The sequence below is a fragment of the Bos indicus x Bos taurus genome, chromosome X, assembly GCF_003369695.1.
Source record: "Bos indicus x Bos taurus breed Angus x Brahman F1 hybrid chromosome X, Bos_hybrid_MaternalHap_v2.0, whole genome shotgun sequence".
NCBI classification, from domain to species: Eukaryota; Metazoa; Chordata; class Mammalia; order Artiodactyla; family Bovidae; genus Bos; species Bos indicus x Bos taurus.
Genome location: NC_040105.1, coordinates 46,029,392 through 46,053,040, shown reverse-complemented (window position 1 = coordinate 46,053,040; position 23,649 = coordinate 46,029,392).

Here is a 23,649-nt window from a genome sequence, read left to right as displayed (position 1 = left end):
GTTGTTATTTTGCTTATTAAATTTTTCAGGTCTATAGCTCTTCACGTTTTGTTTTTAAGTCCTCCATTTGGGAGAGATATTTTCTATAGTTTTGTTTCAAGATTGCAATTGCTTGCTGAACTGTTTTTATGACTGCTACTTTAAATCTCTTTCAGATATCCAACATCTCTGTTATCTCAGTATTGGTGTCTACTGAATGTATTTTTTCATTCAGTTCTGAGAAAACTGAATCTTGGTGTGTTGAGTAACTTTTTCTCTATTCTAGGTATTTTGGGTATTATGAGAATCCATATCTTACTTAATATATTTTTTAAGCAGTCATTTTTCCTGTTGAAGAGTAATGCCCAGTTCCATGTGGATTTGTATGTTCAGCTCCTTTCTGGCTTCTCCTGATGATATCTCAGCAAATGGAAACTGCTGACTCACACTGCCTTGCTAAAGATGAATGGGTTTCAGTTCAGTTCAGTCGCTCAGTCATGTCTGACTCTTTGCGACCCCATGGACTGCAGTATGCCAGGCTTCCCTGTCCATCACCAACTCCCTGAAGCTTACATTGCATCGGTGATGGATGGGCTTAGTGTTTGTCAATCCTTCTGCCCTGTTTATACCTGCCAATGAAAACAGAGCACTGACTTGAATTGCCTTATTGCCTCCAAGTGGGGAGGCCCATTGACATCAGACAATTGGGAAGCAGAAGACAAACTACTATCACCTTATTGCTATAGGGTGGGGTCATTAGCTCAGCTCCTCATTGGGCACGAATGATCTCAGGAGGTGGGAGGGAAACATATGGCTCCTTAGGCTTTCCTCCCACCACTTTATTTTACTTCTTTGATGCTAAATGGGGGTGGAGATTCAACTCCCTGTTGAACTCTAATCACCCCTAAGTGTGAAGGATAACTGGATTGCCAACTAGCCCTACTTTGTGTCACCTTATTTAGTCTCTGTTCCTGGATGAGGGTGGCAGTTATACTCCTTACTAGGCCTTACTCTCACCCAGGAATGGGGAGTGGATTGGTGATTAGACCTGATACACACCATCTTGTTCAGTCTTGCTGCTGCTGATAATAGATGCTTCAGCTCCCACAGGGCCCTCCTCTAGGGTAAAGTGTGGTAGTGGAAATGATGTGCTTATTAACCCTGACTCAAACCATTTCTCTCCTCTCATTGCTGCAGGTGGTGTGGGAAACTCTGTTCTCTGCTGAATCTACTTATTCAGGGAAGGGGAGGAATATAATACCACATAGACTGTTCCATACCATCTTAAGTCTTCCTTCTGTTGAATAGGGGTAGGGACTCGGATCACTGCTTAACCCCCATATACTGCCATTCAGGCCAGGGAATTAGGGCCCTGTCTGCTTTCTCTGGATTGAGAATGGAATATTAGCTCCCTGCTCACCCTATCTAAATCATTATGACAGTGGAATTAGTATACTGCTCCCTGATTCTGCTACATAGGCAGGTTGAAGATAAGTTACCTGCTTGGCCCCACAAATAGCATTCATTGGGTGCTAATTCTTAAGCCATAGTTCCTGCTGCCACTATTCTATGTCTATTAGATCCAGATGAGTATCAGGGCACCTAGAAGATATGCACCCAGAGGATGTCAATGTCCCATTTAGAAGAATGCAATTGTGGTTAAAGTGCATGACTTTTTGGCATATTTGAGTTTGTTATCTGTGGACAGGTGCTGAGAACTCCCTCCTCTCAGATTTTCAGGCAACCAGCCCACATTTTACCAGTAGAGATTCTTCCAATACAACTACTGAAACCATCCCAGCCACAATCAAACTAAAATTGAGAATTAGTGGGATCTATTTCAGCAGCACACACATTTAAAAATAATGCTATCAAAAATGGCAAGTGCTTCAGCACTAATAAACCACTAACCAGCACTAAGGCACAGTGATGATTGTGACACCATTGCCGCCTAGTGGCTAGTGTCAGCATACAAAAATGACAGTTCAGTCGCTCAATCCTGTCCAACTCTCTGTGACCCCGTGGACACCAGGCCTCCCTGTCCATCACCAATGCCTGGAGCTTGCTCAAACTCATGTCCATTGAGTCGATGATGCCATCCTACCATCTCATCCTCTCTCGTCCCCTTCTCCTCCCACCTTCAATCTTTCCCAGCATCAGGCTCTTTTACAATGAGTCAGTTCTTTGCACCAGGTGGCTGAAGTATTGGAGCTTCAGCTTCAGCATCAGACCCTCCAATGAATATTCAGGACTGATTTCCTTTAGGATTGACTGATTTGATATCCTTGCAGTGAAAAGGACTCTGAAGAGTCTTCTCCAACACCACAGTTCAAAAGCATCAATTCTTTGGCGCTCAGCTGTCTTATGGTTCAATTCTCACATTCATACATGACTACTGGAAAAACCATAGCTTTGACTAGATGGACCTTTGTCAAGAAAGTAATATCTCTGCTTTTAAATATGCTGTTTAACTCTCCGACATAAATCACAGCAGGATCCTCTATGAGCCCCTCCCAGAGTAATGGAAATAAAAGCAAAAATAAACAAATGGGACCTAATTAACCTTAAAAGCTTTTGCACAACGAAGGAAACTATAAGCAAGGTGAAAAGACAGCCTTCAGAATGGGAGAAAATAATAGCAAATGAAGCAACTGACAAATAATTAATCTCAAAAATATACAAGCAACTCTTGTAGCTCAATTCCAGAAAAATAAATGACCCAGTCAAAAAATGGGCCAAAGAACTAAATAGACATTTCTCCAAAGAAGCCATACAGATGGCTAACAAACACATGAAAAGATCCTCAACATCACTTATTATCAGAGAAATGCAAATTAAAACCACAATGAGGTATCATTTCACGCCGGTCAGAATGGCTGCTATCCAAATGTCTACAAACAATAAATTCTGGAGAGGGTGTGGAGAAAAGGGAACCCTCTTACATTGTTGGTGGGAATGCAAACTAGTTCAGCCACTATGGAGAACAGTGTGGAGATTCCTTAAAAAAACTGAAAATAGAACTGCCATATGACCTAATAATCCCACTGCTGGGCATACACACCGAGGAAACCAGAATTGAAAGAGACACGTGTACCCTAATGTTCATCGCAGCACTGTTTATAATAGCCAGGACATGGAAGCAACCTAGATGTCCATCAGCAGATGAATGGATAAGAAAGCTGTGGTACACACTGGAGTATTACTCAGCCATTAAAAAGAATACATTTGAATCAGTTCTAATGATGTGGATGAAACTGGAGCCTATTATACAGAGTGAAGTAAGCCAGAAAGAAAAATAGCAATACAGTATACTAACACATATATGTGGAATTTATAAAGATAGCAATGATGACACTATGTGCGAGATAGCAAAAGAGACACAGATGTATAGAACAGTATTTTGGACTCTGTGGGAGAGGGCAAGGATGGGATGATTTGGGAGAATGGCATTGAAACATGTATATTATCATATGCAAAACTGATCACCAGTCCAGGTTTGATGCACAGGACAGGGTGCTCGTAGCTGGTGCACTGGGATCACCCAGAAGGATGGTATGGGGAGGGAGGAGGGAGGGGGGTTCAGGATGGGGGATACATGTACACCCATGGTTGATTCATAGAAATGTATGGCAAAACCACTACAATATTGTAAAGTAATTAGCCTCCAATTAAAATGAATAAATTTATTTTTAAAAAGTTAAGCTGACACTCTACCGTGGTCTATTAAATGTACAATAGAACTATGTCTTAAATAGTGTACATATCTTAAATAAAAATACAAATACTTTATTGCTAAAATAAATAAATAAAAGGGAAAAATGCTGTTTAGGTTGGTTATAGCTTTTCTTCCAAGGAGCAAGTGTCTTTTGATTTTATGGCTACAGTCACTGTCCACAGTAATTTTGGAGCCCAAGAAAAAAAATCTCTCACTGTTTCTTTTGTTTCCCCATCTATTTGCCATGAAGTGATGGGACCGGATGCCATGAACTTCGTTTTTTGAGTGTTGAATTTTAAGCCAGCCTTTTCACTTTCATCAAGAGGCTCTTCAGTTCCTCTCATTTTCTGCCATAAGGGTGGTGCCATCTGCATATCTAAGTTTATTGATATTTCTCCTGGCAATGCTGATTCCAGCTTATGCTTCATCCACCCCGGTATTTTGCATGACCAAAATGACAAGCTCATAATAAATAATAAGACTTTGGAAGCACTATGTGAGTTCTGAAGATGGGAGTCCTTTAGAGGTATGATTATCACCTAATCTATGCATTGTATTTATAGGAAGTCTGGTTTACAGAAAAAGATGAAATGTCCTTTCAAGGTCAGGTAGCAAGGTAGTAAAACCTGGGTAGATATCTGCTTGGTTAAGAATCATTTATGTTGTCCAACTGTTTATAAAGATAAAACTAAAAATGTGTAAGCGTACAGCAAACATCACTTGATTATCTTAGAGTGTGATCCTGTTAGAGCCAATCTTAACTTCCCCCCGCTTGAGCTAATCCACAGTAAGCTGAAAGAAAAATTAGATTGTTCTCCTTGGGACTCAGAGGTCCTGGTTAAGAAAGTGAAGGGTCATAGGGCACATATTATACTTTTAATTGGGTTTGATTAAATTAAATGGCAGGATTCAATTTCTTAGGAACATACCCATTGATACTCCCCATTCCTATGCCTCATAGCAGACATTTGTAATCAATCATATTTCCTCTCCAAGCCCAGACTTTACTGCCCAGTCCTTAATAGTAAAGATTAGTGGTAATTGTCATTCAAGATGAAACCTGTTTGTTAGGCTAAGATTCATTCCATTCATCCCTTCATTGTCGTGAGCTCTGAGGAATCACAGATGCCAGAACTTTGTCCTGCAGTAGAGCAGAGGACAAGGGATAATCAGTTAATATTTATTTGCACACTTGGTATGAACTACTCATTTAACCTTCACAAGATTCCTTAGAATAGTACTCTCATTATCACCATTCTCATTTTACAGTTAAGAAAACTGAAGCACAGAGAATTTAAATAGATTATCCATGGTTACATAACTAGTAAGTGATAGGAAGCTCTGAAAGCTGGGCTCTGAAATCTCATTCTTAATCATTAAGCAGAAGTCATGGAAGGCTTCCTGAAGGACCAGTTTGAGCTAAATATTAAAGAATGAGCAGAAGTAGTTTGTCTGAAGAAGAGTTGGCAGACAATCCAGGCAGAAAGCTTAGTGTGTGATGGGGTAAAGATTCATGATGGGATAGGAATGTGGGATGAATGAGGTCAGGAGAGTATTGAAGGGAGGGAAAATAGCAAGACAAGAGGTCAGAGAGTGGGTTGGGGTCAGACTTTCAAAGGCTCTGAATCTGAGTGGGAGAGCTGCAGCATACTTCCCTTCTGATGTCATCAATAAGTTGGTATTCTGTCAATAAGTCCAGATGCTGCCTTAGAAGCCATTCTATCATTGCTCCAGGCACACTTTTATCCCATGAATTCACCATGCAAGGGATCTCAAGTGACAGGTAGCTAAAATGTGAGGTCCTGGTTAAAAGTCCCAGAATGTTTTGAAGACTGACTAGAGATAGACAGCTCCAGGACAAGATTTATATAGGAATTTCCAAGAGAAGGTAAAGAGAATCTGGAGTCACTGCCAGGGAAACCTTGACTGTGGTTTCCAGCGTACACCCACTGAAATGAATTAGAGGAATTGTCAGGCTGTTCAAGTCCTGCTAAATTGGCCCTTTAAAGAAGGCCTAGTTAAACAAATAGGACAGGGTGGAAAGTGTTGGAGTAGGAGGAGATAATTATAGATTCTGTCACATTCTCAAAATGTACGAGCCCGCCTAGTAATTCCTAACATTTTCCCATCAAGGATATTCTTACAGTTTTTATTTTCCCAACTGTGCCCTGTACCCAGATGTCTACTGCACAAAGGGAATTTATTGAGTATAATTAATTTCCCCATTTTATTAGACAATAGACAATTGTCCAAGTACTTGTCACACTGTCACCAGCTAGACAAAAGCAAATATACTGACATTTTACTATGCCTGTGGGATCTTATCATGGGTCAATTCAGTTCAGTCACTCGGTCATGTCTGACTTTTTGCAACCCCATGAACCACAGCACACCAGGCCTCCCTGTCCATCACCAACTCCCGGAGTTTACCCAAACTCATGCTCATTGAGTCAGTGATGCCATCCAGCCATCTCATCCTCTGTCGTCCCCTTCTCCTCCTCCCCCCAATCCCTCCCAGCATCAGAGTCTTTTCCAATGAGTCAACTCTTCGCATGAGGTGGCCAAAGTATTGGAGGTTCAGCTTTAGCATCAGTCCTTCTAATGAACACCCAGGACTGATTTCCTTTAAGATGGACTGATTGGATCTCCATGCAGTCCAAGGGACTTTCAAGAGTCTTCTCCAACACTACAGTTCAAAAGTATTAATTCTTCTGTGCTCAGTTTTCTTCACAGTCCATACATGACCACTGGAAAAACCATAGCCTTGACTACATGGACCTTTGTTGACAAAGTAATGTCTCTGCTTTTTAATATGCAGTCTAGGTTGGTCATAACTTTCCTTTCAAGGAGTAAGCGTCTTTTAATTTCATGGCTGCAATCACCATCTGCAGTGATTTTGAAGCTCAACTTGTCATGGGTAAGTATACAAGTTTCTTTTGGTTTTGGAAATGTTGAATGTAACTTTCAGTGTTTCTTTTTCCTGTCCCTGCATTGAGAGCAGGCCAGGCTTTTTAGTGCCTAGCATAGTGTGAAATCAAGTGGGATGAAGTGATTATAGATTGAAAAAAGAAAAAAAAAACAGAAAAAGTTGACATCATGCATTTTGTCGCATGTGAAAATTCAGAACAAAAAAAAAGTTTGTTTGCCCAAAGAGTTGGATTTTTTTCTCCTTACTGAAAGTCACACTTATCTAACATACCCTGGATTTCTTTTTATCCTGGCTGCCAGGAAGCAGAGAGCCTCTTTTAAAAAGTGCTGTCAGAGCAACTACAAGAGTCTTTATGGTAAGCATGGTGGCATACCCTCTTCCATTACTTTATCTCAAATATATGTGTGTATATATGTATATATACCTGTGCAAAAAGTTCTCTGGGTGAGATTGGAACCAAAGTTTTAGTGGGGGAGTTCTTAATACAAAGAGATTGAAATGGACATACACTGCATTACATTTGGACTTACTTATTGATATTTTACATGTGGTTTTATTTAAGATTTTGAGAACTGAAATATTGTCTATTGTGTGATTATCTACTTTGGATAATAGGCTCAGATCACACCTGTGTGGGTGGAGGGACGCTTTCTCTAGAAGAAACAAGTCTTTCTACTGACAGTCCCGAGAAGGGGTCAACCCTGGAGCAGGCAATCAAGACTGTTTATTCTTTAGATTCAACTTTCTGTCAATGATCTCCCAAATTTCAGCATCATCTCCTTAAAATTTAGAACCTGCTGTCAATTCTTACTGTGGTGAATCAAGAAATGGTTTTCCTCATGCTGGAGCTCAATCAGATAAGGAGAGGACAAGGTACATTCCCTGAAATGACAAAATAGAGGACAAGTGGGCCCATAGAGCTGTAGTATCATGAGAGTTCTTGACAGTAGATATAGCAATATGGAAATAAGATTAAAACAACAACAACAACAAAAAAAACACCACGGGGTAGAACCAAAAGTGCTCTTTCCTCTTATGTAGCAAGTCGCCCTGGGAAACTTAAAAAAATCTGGGGTCCACATCTAAGAAAGGCTAATTATTGGCAATCAAGTTGATAAAGGTATAAGCTGAGCTAATTAGTGTTAGGTCAAACACACACATGCACATATTTGTGGTTGTGTATGCATATACACATGCGTGCACCAGGAAAGAAGACTGAAAGGAAACACCCCAAAGTATTAATATGCTCAATATTAAGATCCTAGGTGATTTTTAAATCTTCTTTAGACTTTTCTATACCTATTTTCCTTCCCAAAGCCTACATTAATTTTTTACTTAAAAAAATTTTAAAAAGGGGGCTTCTATTTTCAGCTTTGACAATAAAAGACTTGAAAACTATCACTCTCATTGTAAAAAAAAAAAAAAGAAAGAAAGAAAGAAAAGAAAAGAAAAAGCAGGGAAAAGTGAAAATTGGACTTGTTGGATTTGTTAGAGAACTGAGGTCATAGAAAAAAACTGCTACATTGAAATATCCAGAGATAAAGAGGCCAAGTAATATCTGTTTACCTGGAGCAGAAGCAGCTGGAACTATAACTGGTAGTGCCAAGGACCAGCCCCGGCTGATCCAGGGTATTCGAAGGGGAGACGGTGTCGGCGACCTATTCAAATGGTAATTAGAGATATAAAGAGTAATAGAATGAGGATAGCTCAGTAGGAAAATTCAGTGGAGAAAAGAGGCTGAGTAGCTTGGTTTACGCGGAAAATCAATATAACCCGTGACACCAGGTTAGCTCTGACCACGGAGGCAGCAGGCGCCCTCTCGAACAGCAGAAGGTGCCCCACCTTAGACACCTTCTCGAGTGAGTCTTAGAAGCCCAGGCAAATAAGTGGTCGCAGAGGATATCCACGCTCCAGATGGAGACTTCAGCCGGAAGTTAAAGGAAAGAATTGACATGGGGAGACCAAGCATTGGTGAGCAAGGCCCGTAGCTTTATTTTTTATTTTTTTTGTTTTTATTTTTTTATTTTTTATTTTTATTCTTCCAATTTTATTTTATTTTTAAACTTTACATAATTGTATTAGTTTTGCCAAATATCAAAATAAATCCGCCACAGGTATACATGTGTTCCCCATCCCGAACCCTCCTCCCTCCTCCCTCCCCATACCATCCCTCTGGGCCGTCCCAGTTCACCAGCCCCAAGCATCTAGCATCATGCATCGAACCTGGACTGGCAACTCGTTTCCTACATGATATTTTACATGTTTCATTGCCATTCTCCCAAATCTTCCCACCCTCTCCCTCTCCCACAGAGTCCATAAGACTGTTCTATACATCAGTGTCTCTTTTGCTGTCTCGTACACCGGGTTATTGTTACCATCTTTCTAAATTCCATATATATGCGTTAGTATACTGTATTTATGTTTTTCCTTCTGGCTTACTTCACTCTGTATAATAGGCTCCAGTTTCATCCACCTCATTAGAACTGATTCAAATGTATTCTTTTTAATGGCTGAGTAATACTCCATTGTGTATATGTACCACAGCTTTCTTATCCATTCATCTGCTGATGGACATCTAGGTTGCTTCCATGTCTTGGCTATTATAAACAGTGCTGTGATGAACATTGGGGTACACGTGTCTCTTTCCCTTCTGGTTTCCTCAGTGTGTATGCCCAGCAGTGGGGTTGCTGGATCATAAGGCAGTTCTATTTCCAGTTTTTTAAGGAATCTCCACACTGTTCTCCATAGTGGCTGTACTAGTTTGCATTCCCACCAACAGTGTAAGAGGGTTCCCTTTTCTCCACACCCTCTCCAGCATTTATTATTTGTAGACTTTTGGATCGCAGCCATTCTGACTGGTGTGAAATGGTACCTCATAGTGGTTTTGATTTGCATTTATCTGATAATGAGTGATGTTGAGCATCTTTTCATGTGTTTGTTAGCCATCTGTATGTCTTTTTTGGAGAAATGTCTATTTAGTTCTTTGGCCCATTTTTTGATTGGGTCGTTTATTTTTCTGGAGTTGAGCTGTAGGAGTTGCTTGTATATTTTTGAGATTAGTTGTTTGTCAGTTGCTTCATTTGCTATTATTTTCTCCCGTTCTGAAGGCTGTCTTTTCACCTTGCTAATAGTTTCCTTTGATGTGCAGAAGCTTTTAAGGTTAATTAGGTCCCATTTGTTTATTTTTGCTTTTATTTCCAATATTCTGGGAGGTGGGTCATAGAGGATCCTGCTGTGATGTATGTCGGAGAGTGTTTTGCCTATGTTCTCCTCTAGGAGTTTTATAGTTTCTGGTCTTACGTTTAGATCTTTAATCCATTTTGAGTTTATTTTTGTGTATGGTGTTAGAAAGTGGTCCAGTTTCATTCTTTTACAAGTGGTTGACCAGATTTCCCAGCACCACTTGTTAAAGAGATTGTCTTTAATCCATTGTATATTCTTGCCTCCGTAGCTTTATTTTTAACAGGGGCTTTTATACCCTAAGTTACACATAGAGGATAATAGGGAATGCAAAGTCAGCAGTCTTTGATTCTTATCAAAAACCAGGGTTTCTTTCCTGCAAATTAATCGTATACAAATGGTTTAGGTGATTTACATCATCTTCTGGCCAGAAGGCCTACTAACATTTTATGACTCTTGACAAGGACTTATCAACAAAGACTTATTTTCTCTAAGAGTAATTATTTTAAGGTTTGGCGCCATCTTCCAAAGATAAAATTGCATTCCTATAGGGAGGATGTGTAATGGGTTTACAACAAAGGAAAGAATTTATTACCTTAAGGGTCTAAAGTTACTAACACCAAGGCCACTACTTATTTTTTCTACATACCCACTATTAATTAATACATATTCAAGGATACAATTCAGGGGATGTGAAAACTTGGCAACAAACATTGACTCATCAATGAAATCCTTTACTAGTTTATTCTGACAGTTTCTAACTCTCTGAGAGGCTCTAAGCTATTTGAATATCTTAAGCTTCCCGTGCCTCTCGAGGCTGGGAGACTGTAAACAATCGTATGCATAGCTGCAGGAGTCCGGGTAAACTTGTCAGGCGAGTTAGAGAGCCATCAGAGGGGTTTGGATTTAAACACTCCTAATTGCCCAGGAACTTAATTAATTGGAGCTGTAAATTAACTCTTTGACAGAGAGAGCGAGATGGTGGTGGGGGGCAGCCCCCAGTAAAGTCAGAGGTGAGAGCACAAAGCAATAAAGTAGGCAGACTCTGGTTTTTTGGGGGGTAGATGCTCGAGAATATCCGGGCGGACTCCTGAGGCTCGATCCCGCCTTTGCATATGCCGAGCCTCCTTCCTCATGACCTTTGTCACGAGTGGAATGCCTCACCGGCTCCCGGCAGGTAGGGACATTAAATGCTAATTTTGATAAATTTGCTATCCTGGGGATTACAGTCTTAGTTGTAGCTCTACACTTCTGTGGGTTTTCCCTCCAGAAATTCCATACTTTGTCACTTTGACGATCCCAGAAATATTTTCTCTTCCACTGGAAGGAGGAGGGGAAATATGTATTGTGAAACATGCCCAGAGCCATCTCCATACAAAAGCATACCTGCTAAAGCACAATTCTGCAATCTTACCACAGGTGAAATAAGGCAATCTATGAACCTATCTGTCTCACGTAAGGCGGGGGGCATAATCAGCATAGTGACAAGGCTTCAGGAAAATAGATTGAGAATGTTGCAGCCAGGAAAGGGAGTGGAGGGCTGCCGGGGAAATCTAAACCACTGAAGGAGGTACAGAAACACTTGTGTAAGTCACAGCCCTGAGACACAGGTCCACAAAGGATGGAGAAATATTGGAAGACTAAAAAACAAACAAACAAACAAACAAACAAACAGCTGCCTCTCCTCCACAACCTACCACCACACCATAGTGGCTCCAAAAACTTGTAGTTACAGTGGCTTACTACAGAATATCTGTAAAACCCAGATTCTCTGAGATCTCTACATAGCAAAGCCCCAAAGCCAAGATAATAGATAAAAACAAGGACACTAAAAGAATTTGAAGCCTATTTATACCATATAGCCACAACACAGTAGAATACAACTCATATCCAGATTAATATAAATCATCATGCTAAGGACCTATTTATCTCAGTTTCTATTGCCTGATATACCATGTGCAGCTTTTAAGAAAAAATTGCAAAGCCTGTTAAAAGGCATAATAAAACACAGTCTAAAAGAGAAAAAACAAGTTTCAAACCAGTCAGATATGACGTAGAGGATGGAATTATCAGATGGGGGATTCAAAATCACTATGCTTAATACATTAAAGTGGGGGTCACCAATCCCTGGACTGTGGACCTGTACCAGTACATGGCCTATTAGGAACCAGGCCACACAGCAGGTGAGTGGTGGGCAAGGGAGTGAAGCTTCATCTGTCACTCCACATCGCTCCCCATCACTCACATTGCTGCCTACACCATGCCTCCCTCAACCCCATTCCATGGAAAAATTGTCTTCTGCGAAATCTGTTCTGACAAAAAGGTTGGGGAACACTGTGTTAAAGGCTTTAAAGGGAAAAGCGGAGAACAACAACTATAGATGGGTAATGTAGGCAGAGATGGGACCTCTGAGGGAAAAAAAGTTAATGCTAGAAATTAAAAAAAAATGCTTTAATAGAAATGAAGAATTCCTTACATGGGCTTGTTAGTAGACTCAATACATCCAGAAAAAGAAAAACTAAACTTGGATTGGCAAAGATGGCAAAGTACAAAGACCTTGAGGTCTTCTCCTATTCCAGGCACACCAAAATTACAATCATTTACAGGTAGCGCTAGTGGTAAAAAACCTGTCTGCCAATGCAGGAGATATAAGAGACACGGGTTCAATCCTTGCCTTGGGAAGATATCCTGGAGGAGGGCATGGCAACCCACTCCAGTATTCTTTCCTGGAGAATCCCATAAACAGAGGAACCTGGCAGTTTCCTGACAGTCCATAGGGTTGCAAAGAGTTGGATATGACTGAAGCGACTTAGCATGCACACACAAAGCAACTATTGATTAGAAAGACCTGAAAACTAGTGGGAAAGATCTTAAACTAATGATGTGAAGGGGGAACCATGATAAGACAGCAATGAGGGGCAGAGATGTAGTATACTCAAGATCCACACCCCTGGGTAGACAATCCACAAACTGGAGGATAATTACAACTGCAGAAAGTCTCCCCAAGGAACAAGAGGTCACCTGCTACATGTGGCTCCCCACCCCTGGGGTCCTGTAGTAGGAAGACAAGACTCCAGAACATTTAGTTTTGAAGGCCAGTGCAGCTTACTTTGGGGACAGCCAGAAGGCTGTAGAAAATAGAGATGCCACACTAAAAAGGCACACACAAAAGCTCACATGCTTCAAGACACAGGCCAGAAGCAGTCATTTGAAAGAGTCTGAATCAGATATATCTGCTGATCTTGTAGGGCCTCCCAGAGAAGCAGGAAGCAACCAAAAGTCATTCTGGGGAGGGAGTTCATTCTATCATGAAGACACTGGTGTTGGCAAGTGCCATTTTGGACTCACCTCTCTAGCTTATTAGCATCAGTCACTGACTCTGCTCACCAACCTGTCAGAGCTAGTAATGGGATGCCTTAAGTAAAGCAGGTAGCCATATCCCCACAGATCTACCCACTATTAGGCCAGCTGCCTTAGGACCCCCTGTTTTCCCAGCTGCCTCACAACCTTATTCCAACCACCAGAGTGACCAGATACAGGCCCAGAAAACAGTGTATCATCACTAGCTCCAGGACCCTTGGACCATTACAGCCAGAGATCCCAGCTCTGCCAAACAGTGAGCCCACAATCAACAACCAGTGGGCTGAAACAGGTTCTGGGACACCCAGGGCCTGCAGCCAGAAACCCTGGGACTTGGCTCTACCCACCATCAGATGGGTACTAACTCCAAAATTCCCAGGGCCCTGTAGCCATACACCCCAAGATTTGGGTGTGTGTACCAAAGAGATGGCACTAGACCCTGGACAGCACCAGGACCCAGCCTTGTCCACCAACAGGCCAACAATATCTCTGAGGTACCTTTGGCCCTTCATCCAGCCGCCTAGACATCTGGTCCCATTCACCAGAAGTCCAAAACCAACTTTGGAACACACCAAACCTCAGAGACAGTCATATTAGGAACAAGTCCCACTTGCCAACAAATCAACTAGATCCAGGACACACAACCCCACTATCATCTACCTCAGGACTTAGAGAGCTGCCCCAGTGTGGGCCAACACTAGACCTAGAATCCCTCAGGTCTGTGTGCAGCCACTTGGTTTGTCAGCCACTGTACCCATTGTAACTGGAAGCACAGAGTCTTAAAAAGGATCAAGCAAAGAGGACCATGCCAAGACATACTGAAATTAAAATGGCAAAATTAAAGAGAGAATATTAAAAGCAGCAAAGGAAAAGCAACATGTTATATATAAGGGAAATTCTGTAATACTATCAGTTGACTTTTCAGCAGAAACTCTGCTGGCCAAAAGGGAATGACATGATATATTTAAAGTGATGAAAGAGAAAAGCCTTCATTAGGATTTGAAGAAAGGATCAAGCAAAAGCTAAAAGAGTTCAGTACCACAAGTACAGTTATACAAGAAATGTTAAAGGGACTTTTTCTAAGCAGAAAAGAAAAGTCTCAAACCACACATATGAAAATGACAAAAGGAAAAGTTTCATTGGTAAAGGCAAATATACAGTAAGGTTAGTAAATCGACCAAGCTAATATAGGAAAATAGTTGGGAATATACCCAAGCTAATCAGGAAACTTAGAATACAAAAGTAATAAAATCTTCTGTACTTGACAGTAGTTAAGGGGTGCATACATGCATGCTAAGTTGCTTCAGCTGTGTCCGACTCTTTGTGACGCTATGGACTGTAGCATTAGGTAGGCAGATTCTTTAACATTAGTGCCACCTGGTAAGTCTAGTTAAAGGCTACACAAAACAAAGCAAAACAAAAAATATAAACTATGATGTCAAAAGCATTAAACATTTGGTGTGGGGAGTAAGGTTGTTAAAATGGGTTTAAAATTGAGATCAACAAATTAAAATAATCACTTATATTATGATAGCCAAAACGTTTGTTTGGGCTTTTCTGTATCATCCTATGGAAAAGCAAAAACAAACAAACAAACAAACAAACAAAAAAAAAAACAAATTCTTTGGCCAACCCAACATATGTTGACTGCTATATAAAATAATGTTAACTACAGGTGATGCTAGTGGTAAAGAATCCACCTGCCAATGCAGGAGACACAAGAAACACGGAATAAGAGTCAGACATACATAACTGAGCAACTGAGCACACACACACATAATGCTAACTACAAACCAAAAATCTACAATGGGGGAGGAGCCAAGATGGCGGAGGAGTAGGATGGGGAGAACACTTTCTCCCCCACAAATTCATCAAAAGAGCATTTAAACATCGAGTAAATTCCACAAAACAACTTCTGAATGCCGGCAGAGGACATCAGGCACCCAGAAAAGCAACCCAACTCTTCGAAAGGAGGTAACGCTGTGAACCTCTCTGAGTGACCCTAACAGTAGAGAAACTTTTCATCTTTAACGTAGATGTTTTATCAATGGTGCTGTATAGAAGGAGAAGTTTTGAAACTACTGTAAAAATAAGACCGATAACTGGAAGCAGGAGGCTTAAGTCCAAACCCTGACTCCAGGGAACTCCTGACTCCAAGGAACATTAATTGACAGGAGCTCATCAAACGCCTCCATACCGACACTGAAACCAAGCACCACACAAGGGCCAACAAGTTCCAGGGCAAGACGTACCAAGCAAATTCTCCAGCAACAAAGGAACACAGCCCTGAGCTTCAAGATACAAGCTGCCCAAAGTCACCCCAAAACCATAGACATCCCATAACTCATTACTGGACATTTCATTGCACTCCAGAGAGAAGAAATACAGCTCCACCCACCAGAACACAGACACAAGCTTCCCTAACCAGGAAACCTTGACAAGCCACCTCTACAAACCCACACACAGCGAGGAAAAGCCACAATAAATAGAACTCCACAAACTGCCAGAATACAGAAAGGACACCCCAAACTCAGCAATTTAAACAAGATGAAGAGACAGAGGAATACCCAGCAGATAAAGGAACAGGATAAATGCCCACCAAACCAAACAAAAGAGGAAGAGATAGGGAATCTACCTGATAAAGAATTCCGAATAATGATAGTGAAATTGATCCAAAATCTTGAAATTAAAATGGAATCACAGATAAATAGCCTGGAGAAAAGGATTGAGAAGATGCAAGAAAGGTTTAACAAGGACCTAGAAGAAATAAAAGAGAGTCAATATATAATGAATAATGCAATAAATGAAATTAAAAACACTCTGGAGGCAACAAATAGTAGAATAACAGAGGCAGAAGATAGGATTAGTGAATTAGAAGATAGAATGGTAGAAATAAATGAATCAGAGAGGATAAAAGAAAAACGAATTAAAAGAAATGAGGACAATCTCAGAGACCTCCAGGACAATATTAAATGCTACAACATTCGCATCATAGGGGTTCCAGAAGAAGAAGACAAAAAGAAAGACCATGAGAAAATACTTGAGGAGATAATAGTTGAAAACTTCCCTAAAATGGGGAAGGAAATAATCACCCAAGTCCAAGAAACCCAGAGAGTCCCAAACAGGATAAACCCAAGGCGAAACACCCCAAGACACATATTAATCAAATTAACAAAGATCAAACACAAAGAACAAATATTAAAAGCAGCAAGGGAAAAACAACAAATAACACACAAGGGAATTCCCATTAGGATAACAGCTGATCTTTCAATAGAAACTCTTCAAGCCAGGAGGGAATGGCAAGACATACTTAAAATGATGAAAGAAACTAACCTACAGCCCCGATTATTATACCCAGCAAGGATTTCATTCAAGTATGAAGGAGAAATCAAAAGCTTTTCAGACAAGCAAAAGCTGAGAGAATTCTGCACCACCAAACCAGCTCTCCAACAAATACTAAAGGATATTCTCTAGACAGGAAACACAAAAACGGTGTATAAATTCGAACCCAAAACAATAAAGTAAATGGCAACGGGATCATACTTATCAGTAATTACCTTAAACGTAAATGGGTTGAATGCCCCAACCAAAAGACAAAGACTGGCTGAATGGATACAAAAACAAGACACCTACATATGTTGTCTACAAGAGACCCACCTCAAAACAGGGGACACATACAGACTGAAAGTGAAGGGCTGGAAAAAGATTTTCCATGCAAATAGGGACCAAAAGAAAGCAGGAGTAGCAATACTCATATCAGATAAAATAGACTTTAAAACAAAGGCTGTGAAAAGAGACAAAGAAGGTCACTACATAATGATCAAAGGATCAATCCAAAAAGAAGATATAACAATTATAAATATATATGCACCCAACACGGGAGCACTGCAGTATGTAAGACAAATGCTAACAAGTATGAAAGGAAAAATCAACAATAACACAATAATAGTGGGAGACTTGAATACCCCACTCACACCTATGGATAGATCAACTAAACAGAAAATTAACAAGGAAACACAAACTTTAAACGATACAATAGACCAGTTAGACCTAATTGATATCCATAGGACATTTCATCCCAAAACAATGAATTTCACCCTTTTCTCAAGTGCACATGGAACCTTCTCCAGGATAGATCACATCCTGGTCCATAAAGCTAGCCTTGGTAAATTCAAAAAAATAGAAATCATTCCAAGCATCTTTTCTGACCACAATGCAATAAGATTAGATCTCAATTACAGGAGAAAAACTATTAAAAATTCAAACATATGGAGGCTTAACAACACGCTGCTGAATAACCAACAAATCACAGAAGAAAACAAAAAAGAAACCAAAATTTGCATAGAAACGAATGAAAATGAAAACACAACAACCCAAAACCTGTGGGACACGGTAAAAGCAGTCCTAAGGGGAAAGTTCATAGCAATACAGGCACACCTCAAGAAACGAGAAAAAGTCAAATAAATAACCTAACCCTACACCTAAAGCAACTAGAAAAGGAAGAAATGAAGAACCCCAGGGTTAGTAGAAGGAAAGAAATCTTAAAAATTAGAGCAGAAATAAATGTAAAAGAAACAAAAGAGACCATAGCAAAAATCAACAAAACCAAAAGCTGGTTCTTTGAAAGGATAAATAAAATTGACAAACCATTAGCCAGACTCATCAAGAAACAAAGGGAGAAAAATCAAATCAATAAAATTAGAAATGAAAATGGAGAGATCACAACAGACAACACAGAAATACAAAGGATCATAAGAGACTACTATCAACAATTATATGCCAATAAAATGGACAATGTGGAAGAAATGGACAAATTCTTAGAAAAGTACAACTTGCCAAAACTCGACCAGGAAGAAATAGAAAATCTTAACAGACCCATCACAAGCACGGAAATTGAAACTGTAATCAAAAATCTTCCAGCAGTGTGTATGCCCAGCAGTGGGATTGCTGGATCATAAGGCAGTTCTATTTCCAGTTTTTTAAGGAATCTCCACACTGTTCTCCATAGTGGCTGTACTAGTTTGCATTCCCACCAACAGTGTAAGAGAGTTCCCTTTTCTCCACACCCTCTCCAGCATTTATTGCTTGTAGACTTTTTTTTTAAATTTTATTTTATTTTTAAACTTTACATAATTGTATTAGTTTTGCCAAGTATTACAGCCATTCTGACTGGTGTGAAATGGTACCTCATAGTGGTTAGGCATACACACTGAGGAAACCAGAAGTGAAAGAGACACGTGTACCCCAATGTTCATCACAGCACTGTTTATAATAGCCAGGACATGGAAGCAACCTAGATGTCCATCAGCAGATGAATGGATAAGAAAGCTGTGGTACATATACACAGTGGAGTATTACTCAGCCATTAAAAAGAATACATTTGAATCAGTTCTAATGAGATGGATGAAACTGGAACCTATTATACAGAGTGAAGTAAGCCAGAAAGAAAAACCCCAATACAGTATACTAACGCATATATATGGACTTTAGAAAGATGGAAACAATAACCCTGTGTATGAGACAGCAAAAGAGACACCGATGTATAGATCAGTCTTATGGACTCTGTTGGGGGGGGGGAGATTTGGGAGAATAGCATTGAAACATGTATAATATCATGTATGAAATGAGTCACCAGTCCAGGTTCGATGCACGGTACTGGATGCTTGGGGCTGGTGCACTAGGACGACCCAGAGGGAAGGTAGGGGAGGGAGGAGGGAGGAGGGTTCAGGATGGGGAATGCGGGTATACCTGTGGTGGATTCATTTCGATATTTGGCAAAACTAATACAATATTGTAAAGTTTAAAAATAAAATAAAATTAAAAAAAAAATAAAAACACATTTCCAAAAAAAAAAAAAAAATCTTCCAGCAAACAAAAGCACAGGTCCAGATGGCTTCACAGCTGAATTCTACTAAAAATTTAGAGAAGAGCTAACACCTATCCTGCTCAAACTCTTCCAGAAAATTGCAGAGAAAGGTAAACTTCCAAACTCATTCTATGAGGCCACCATCACCCTAATACCAAAACCTGACAAAGATCCCACAAAAAAGAAAACTACAGGCCAATATCACTGATGAACATAGATGCAAAAATCCTTAACAAAATTCTAGCAATCAGAATCCAACAACACATTAAAAAGATCATACACCATGACCAAGTGGGCTTTATCCCAGGGATGCAAGGATTCTTCAATACCCGCAAATCAATCAATGTAATACACCACATTAACAAATTGAAAAACAAAAACCATATGATTATCTCAATAGATGCAGAGAAAGCCTTTGACAAAATTCAACACCCATTTATGATAAAAACTCTCCAGAAAGCAGGAATAGAAGGAACATACCTCAACATAATAAAAGCTATATATGACAAACCCACACCAAACATTATCCTCAATGGTGAAGAACTGAAAGCATTTCCTCTAAAGTCAGGAACAAGACAAGGGTGCCCACTTTCACCATTACTGTTCAACATAGTTTTGGAAATTTTGGCCACAGCAATCAGAGCAGAAAAAGAAATAAAAGGAATCCAAATGGGAAAAGAAGAAGTAAAACTCTCACTGTTTGCAGATGACATGATCCTCTACATAGAAAACCCTAAAGACTCCACCAGAAAATTATTAGAACTAATCAATGACTATAGTAAAGTTGCAGGATATAAAATCAACACACAGAAATCCCTTGCATTCCTATACACTAATAATGAGAAAACAGAAAGAGAAATTAAGGAAACAATTCCATTCACCATTGCAACGGAAAGAATAAAATACTTAGGAATATATCTACCTAAGAAACTAAAGACCTATATATAGAAAACTATAAAACACTGGTGAAAGAAATCAAAGAGGACACTAATAGATGGAGAAATATACCGTGTTCATGGATTGGAAGAATCAATCAATGGTGAGAGTAAGCACACATCTCATTCCTGATTCTAGAGGAAATACTTTCAATTTTTTACCATTGAGGATAAAGTTTGCTGTGGGTTTGTCGTATATGGCTTTTTTTTTTTTTTTTTAATGTTGAGGTATCTTTCTGCTTTCTGCTTTCTGGAGAGATTTTTAAAATCACAAATGGGTGTTGAATTTTCTCAAAATCTTTCTCTGCATCTATGGAGATGATCATACGGTTTTTATTTTTCAGTTTGTTAATATGAGGTCCAAGGTAAGAGAAACCCAAGTAACACAGTAGGTGCTGAGAAAGGGCATCAGAGGGCAGACAGACTGAAACCACAATCACAGATAACTAGCCAATCTGATCACATGGACCACAGCCTTGTTTAACTCAATGAAACTAGGCCATGCCGTGTGGGGCCACCAAATACAGACAGGTCATGATGGAGAGGGCTGACAGAATGTGGTCCACTGGTGAAGGGAATGACAAACCAAGTCAGTATTCTAGCCTTGAGAACCCCATGAACACTATGAAAAGGCAAAAAGATAGGACACTGAAGAATGAACTCCCCAGGTCCGTAGGTGCCCAATATGCTACTGGAGATCAGTGGAGAAATAACTCCAGGAAGAATGAAGGGATGGAGCCAAAGCAAAAACAATACCCACTTGTGGATGTGACTTGTGATAGAAGCAAGGTCTGATGCTGTAAAGAGCAATATTACATAGGAACCTCGAATGTTAGGTCCATCAATCAAGGCAAATTGGAAGTGGTCAAACAGGAGATGGCAAGAGTGAAAGTCAACATTCTAGGACTCAACAAACTAAAATGGACTGGAGTGGGTGAATTTAACTCAGATGATCATTATATCTACTACAGTGGGCAGGAATCCCTTAGAAGAAATGGAGTAGCCATCATAGTCAACAAAAGAGTCCGAAATGCAGTACTTGGATGCAATCTCAAAAATGACAGAATGATCTCTGTTCGTTTACAAGACAGACCATTCAATATCACAGTAATCCAAGTCTATTCCCTGACCAGTAACGCCAAAGAAGCTGAAGTTGAACGGTTCTATGAAGACCTAAAAGACCTTCTAGAACTAACACTCCCAAAAGATGTGCTTTTCATTATAGGGGACTGGAAAGCAAAAGTAGGAAGTCAAGAAACACCTGAAGTAGCAGGCAAATTTGGCCTTGGAGTACAGAATGAAACAGGGAAAAGGCTAATAGAGTTTTGCTAAGAGAATGCGCTGGTCATTGCAAGCACCATCTTCAAAGAACACAAGAGAAGATTCTACTCATGGACATCACCAGATGGCCAACACTGAAATCAGACTGTTTCTTTGCAGCCAAAGATGGAGAAGCTCTAGACAGTCCTCAAAAGCAAGACGAGGAGTTGATTGTGGCTCAGATCATGAACTCCTTATTGCCAAATTCAGACTGAAATTGAAGAAAGTGGGGAACACCACTAGACCATTCAGATATGACCTAAATCAAATCTCTTATGATTATACAGTGGAAGTGAGAAATAGATTTAAGGGCCTTGATCTGATAGAGTGTCTGATGAACTATGGATGGAGATTCATGACATCGTACAGGAGACAAGAATCAAGACCATCCCTAAGAAAAAGAAATGCAAAAAGGCAAAATGGCTGTCTGAGGATGCCTTACAAATAGCTGTGAAAAGAAGACAAGCAAAAAGCAAAAGAGACAAAGAAAGATATAAGTATATGAATGCAGAGTTCCAAAGAATAGCAAGGAGAGATAAGAAAGCCTTCTTCAGTGATCAATGCAAAGAAATAGAGGAAAACAACAGAATGGGAAAGACTAGAGATCTCTGCAAGAAAATTAGAGATACCAAGGGAACATTTCATGCAAAGATGGGCTCAATAAAGGACAGAAATAGTATGGACTTAACAGAAGCAGAAGATATTAAGAAGAGGTGGCAAGAATACACAGAACTGTACAAAAAAGATCTTCACAACACAGATAATCATGATGGTGTGATCACTCACCTAGAGCCAGACATCCTGGAATGTGAAGTCAAGTGGGCATTAAGAAGCATCAGTATAAACAAAGCTAGTGGAGGTGATGAAATTTCAGTTGAGCTATTTCAATTCCTAAAAGATGATGCTGTGAAAGAGCTGCACTCAATATGCCAGCAAATTTGGAAAACTCAGCAGTGGTCACAGGACTGGAAAAGGTCAGTTTTCATTCCAATCCCAAAGAAAGGTAATGCCAAAGAATGCTCAAACTACCATATAATTGCACTCATCTCACATGCTAGTAAAGTAATGCTCAAAATTTCCCAAGCCAGGCTTCAGCAAGACCTGAACTGTGAACTTCCAGATGTTCAAGCAGAGGAACCAGAGGTCAAATTGCCAACATCTGCTGGAACATTGAAAAAGCAAGAGAGTTCCAGAAAAACATCTATTCTGCTTTATTGACTATGCCAAAGCCTTTGACTATGTGGATCACAATAAACTGTGGAAAATTTTGAAAGAGATGGGAATACCAGACCACCTGACCTGCCTCTTGAGAAACCTGTATGTAGGTCAGGAAGCAACAGTTAGAACTGGACATGGAACAACAGACTAGTTCCAAATAGGAAAAGGAGTACATCAATGCTGTATCTTCTCACCCTGCTTATTTGATGTATATGCAGATTATATAATGAGAAACATTGGGCTGGAAGGAGCAGAAGCTGGAATCAAGATTGCCAGGAGAAATATCAATAACCTCAGATATGCAGATGACACCACCCTTATGGCAGAAAGTGAAGCGGAACTAAAAAGCTTCTTAATGAAAGTGAAAGAGGAGAGTGAAAAAGTTGGATTAAAGCTCAACATTCAGAAAACTAAGATCATGGCATCTGATCCCATCACTTCATGGCCAATAGATGGGAATCAGTGGCTGACTTTATTTTTGTGCTCCAAAATCACTGCAGATGGTGACTGCAGCCATGAAATTAAAAGATGTTTACTCTTTGGAAAGAAAGTTATGACCAACCTAGATAGCATATTAAAAAGCAGAAGCATTACTTTGCCAACAAAGGTCTGTCTAGTCAAAGCTATGGTTTTTCCAGTAGTCATGTATGGATGTGAGAGTTGGACTATAATGTAAGCTGAGCACCAAAGAATTGATGCTTTTGAACTTATGTGTTGGAGAAGACTCTTAAGAGTCCCTTGCACTGCAAGGAGATCCCATCAGTCCATCCTGAAGGAGATCAGTCCTGGGTGTTCATTGGTAGGACTGATGTTGAAGCTGAAACTCCAATACTTCGGCCACCTGATGTGAAGAGCTGACTCATTTGAAAAGACCCTGTTGCTGGGAAGGATTGAGGGTGGGAGGAGAAGGGAATGACAGAGAATGAGATGGTTGAATGGCATCATCGACTCAATGGATATGAATTTGTGTGAACCCCGGGATTTGGTGATGGACAGGGAGGCCTGTCGTGCTGCGGTTCATTGGATCACAAAAGTTGGACATGACTGAGTGACTGAACAGAACTAAATATGACATTAACTGATTTCTGAATTTTTAAGAATCCTTGCATCCCTGGAATGAAGTCTGTTTCATCGTTTATGATCATGT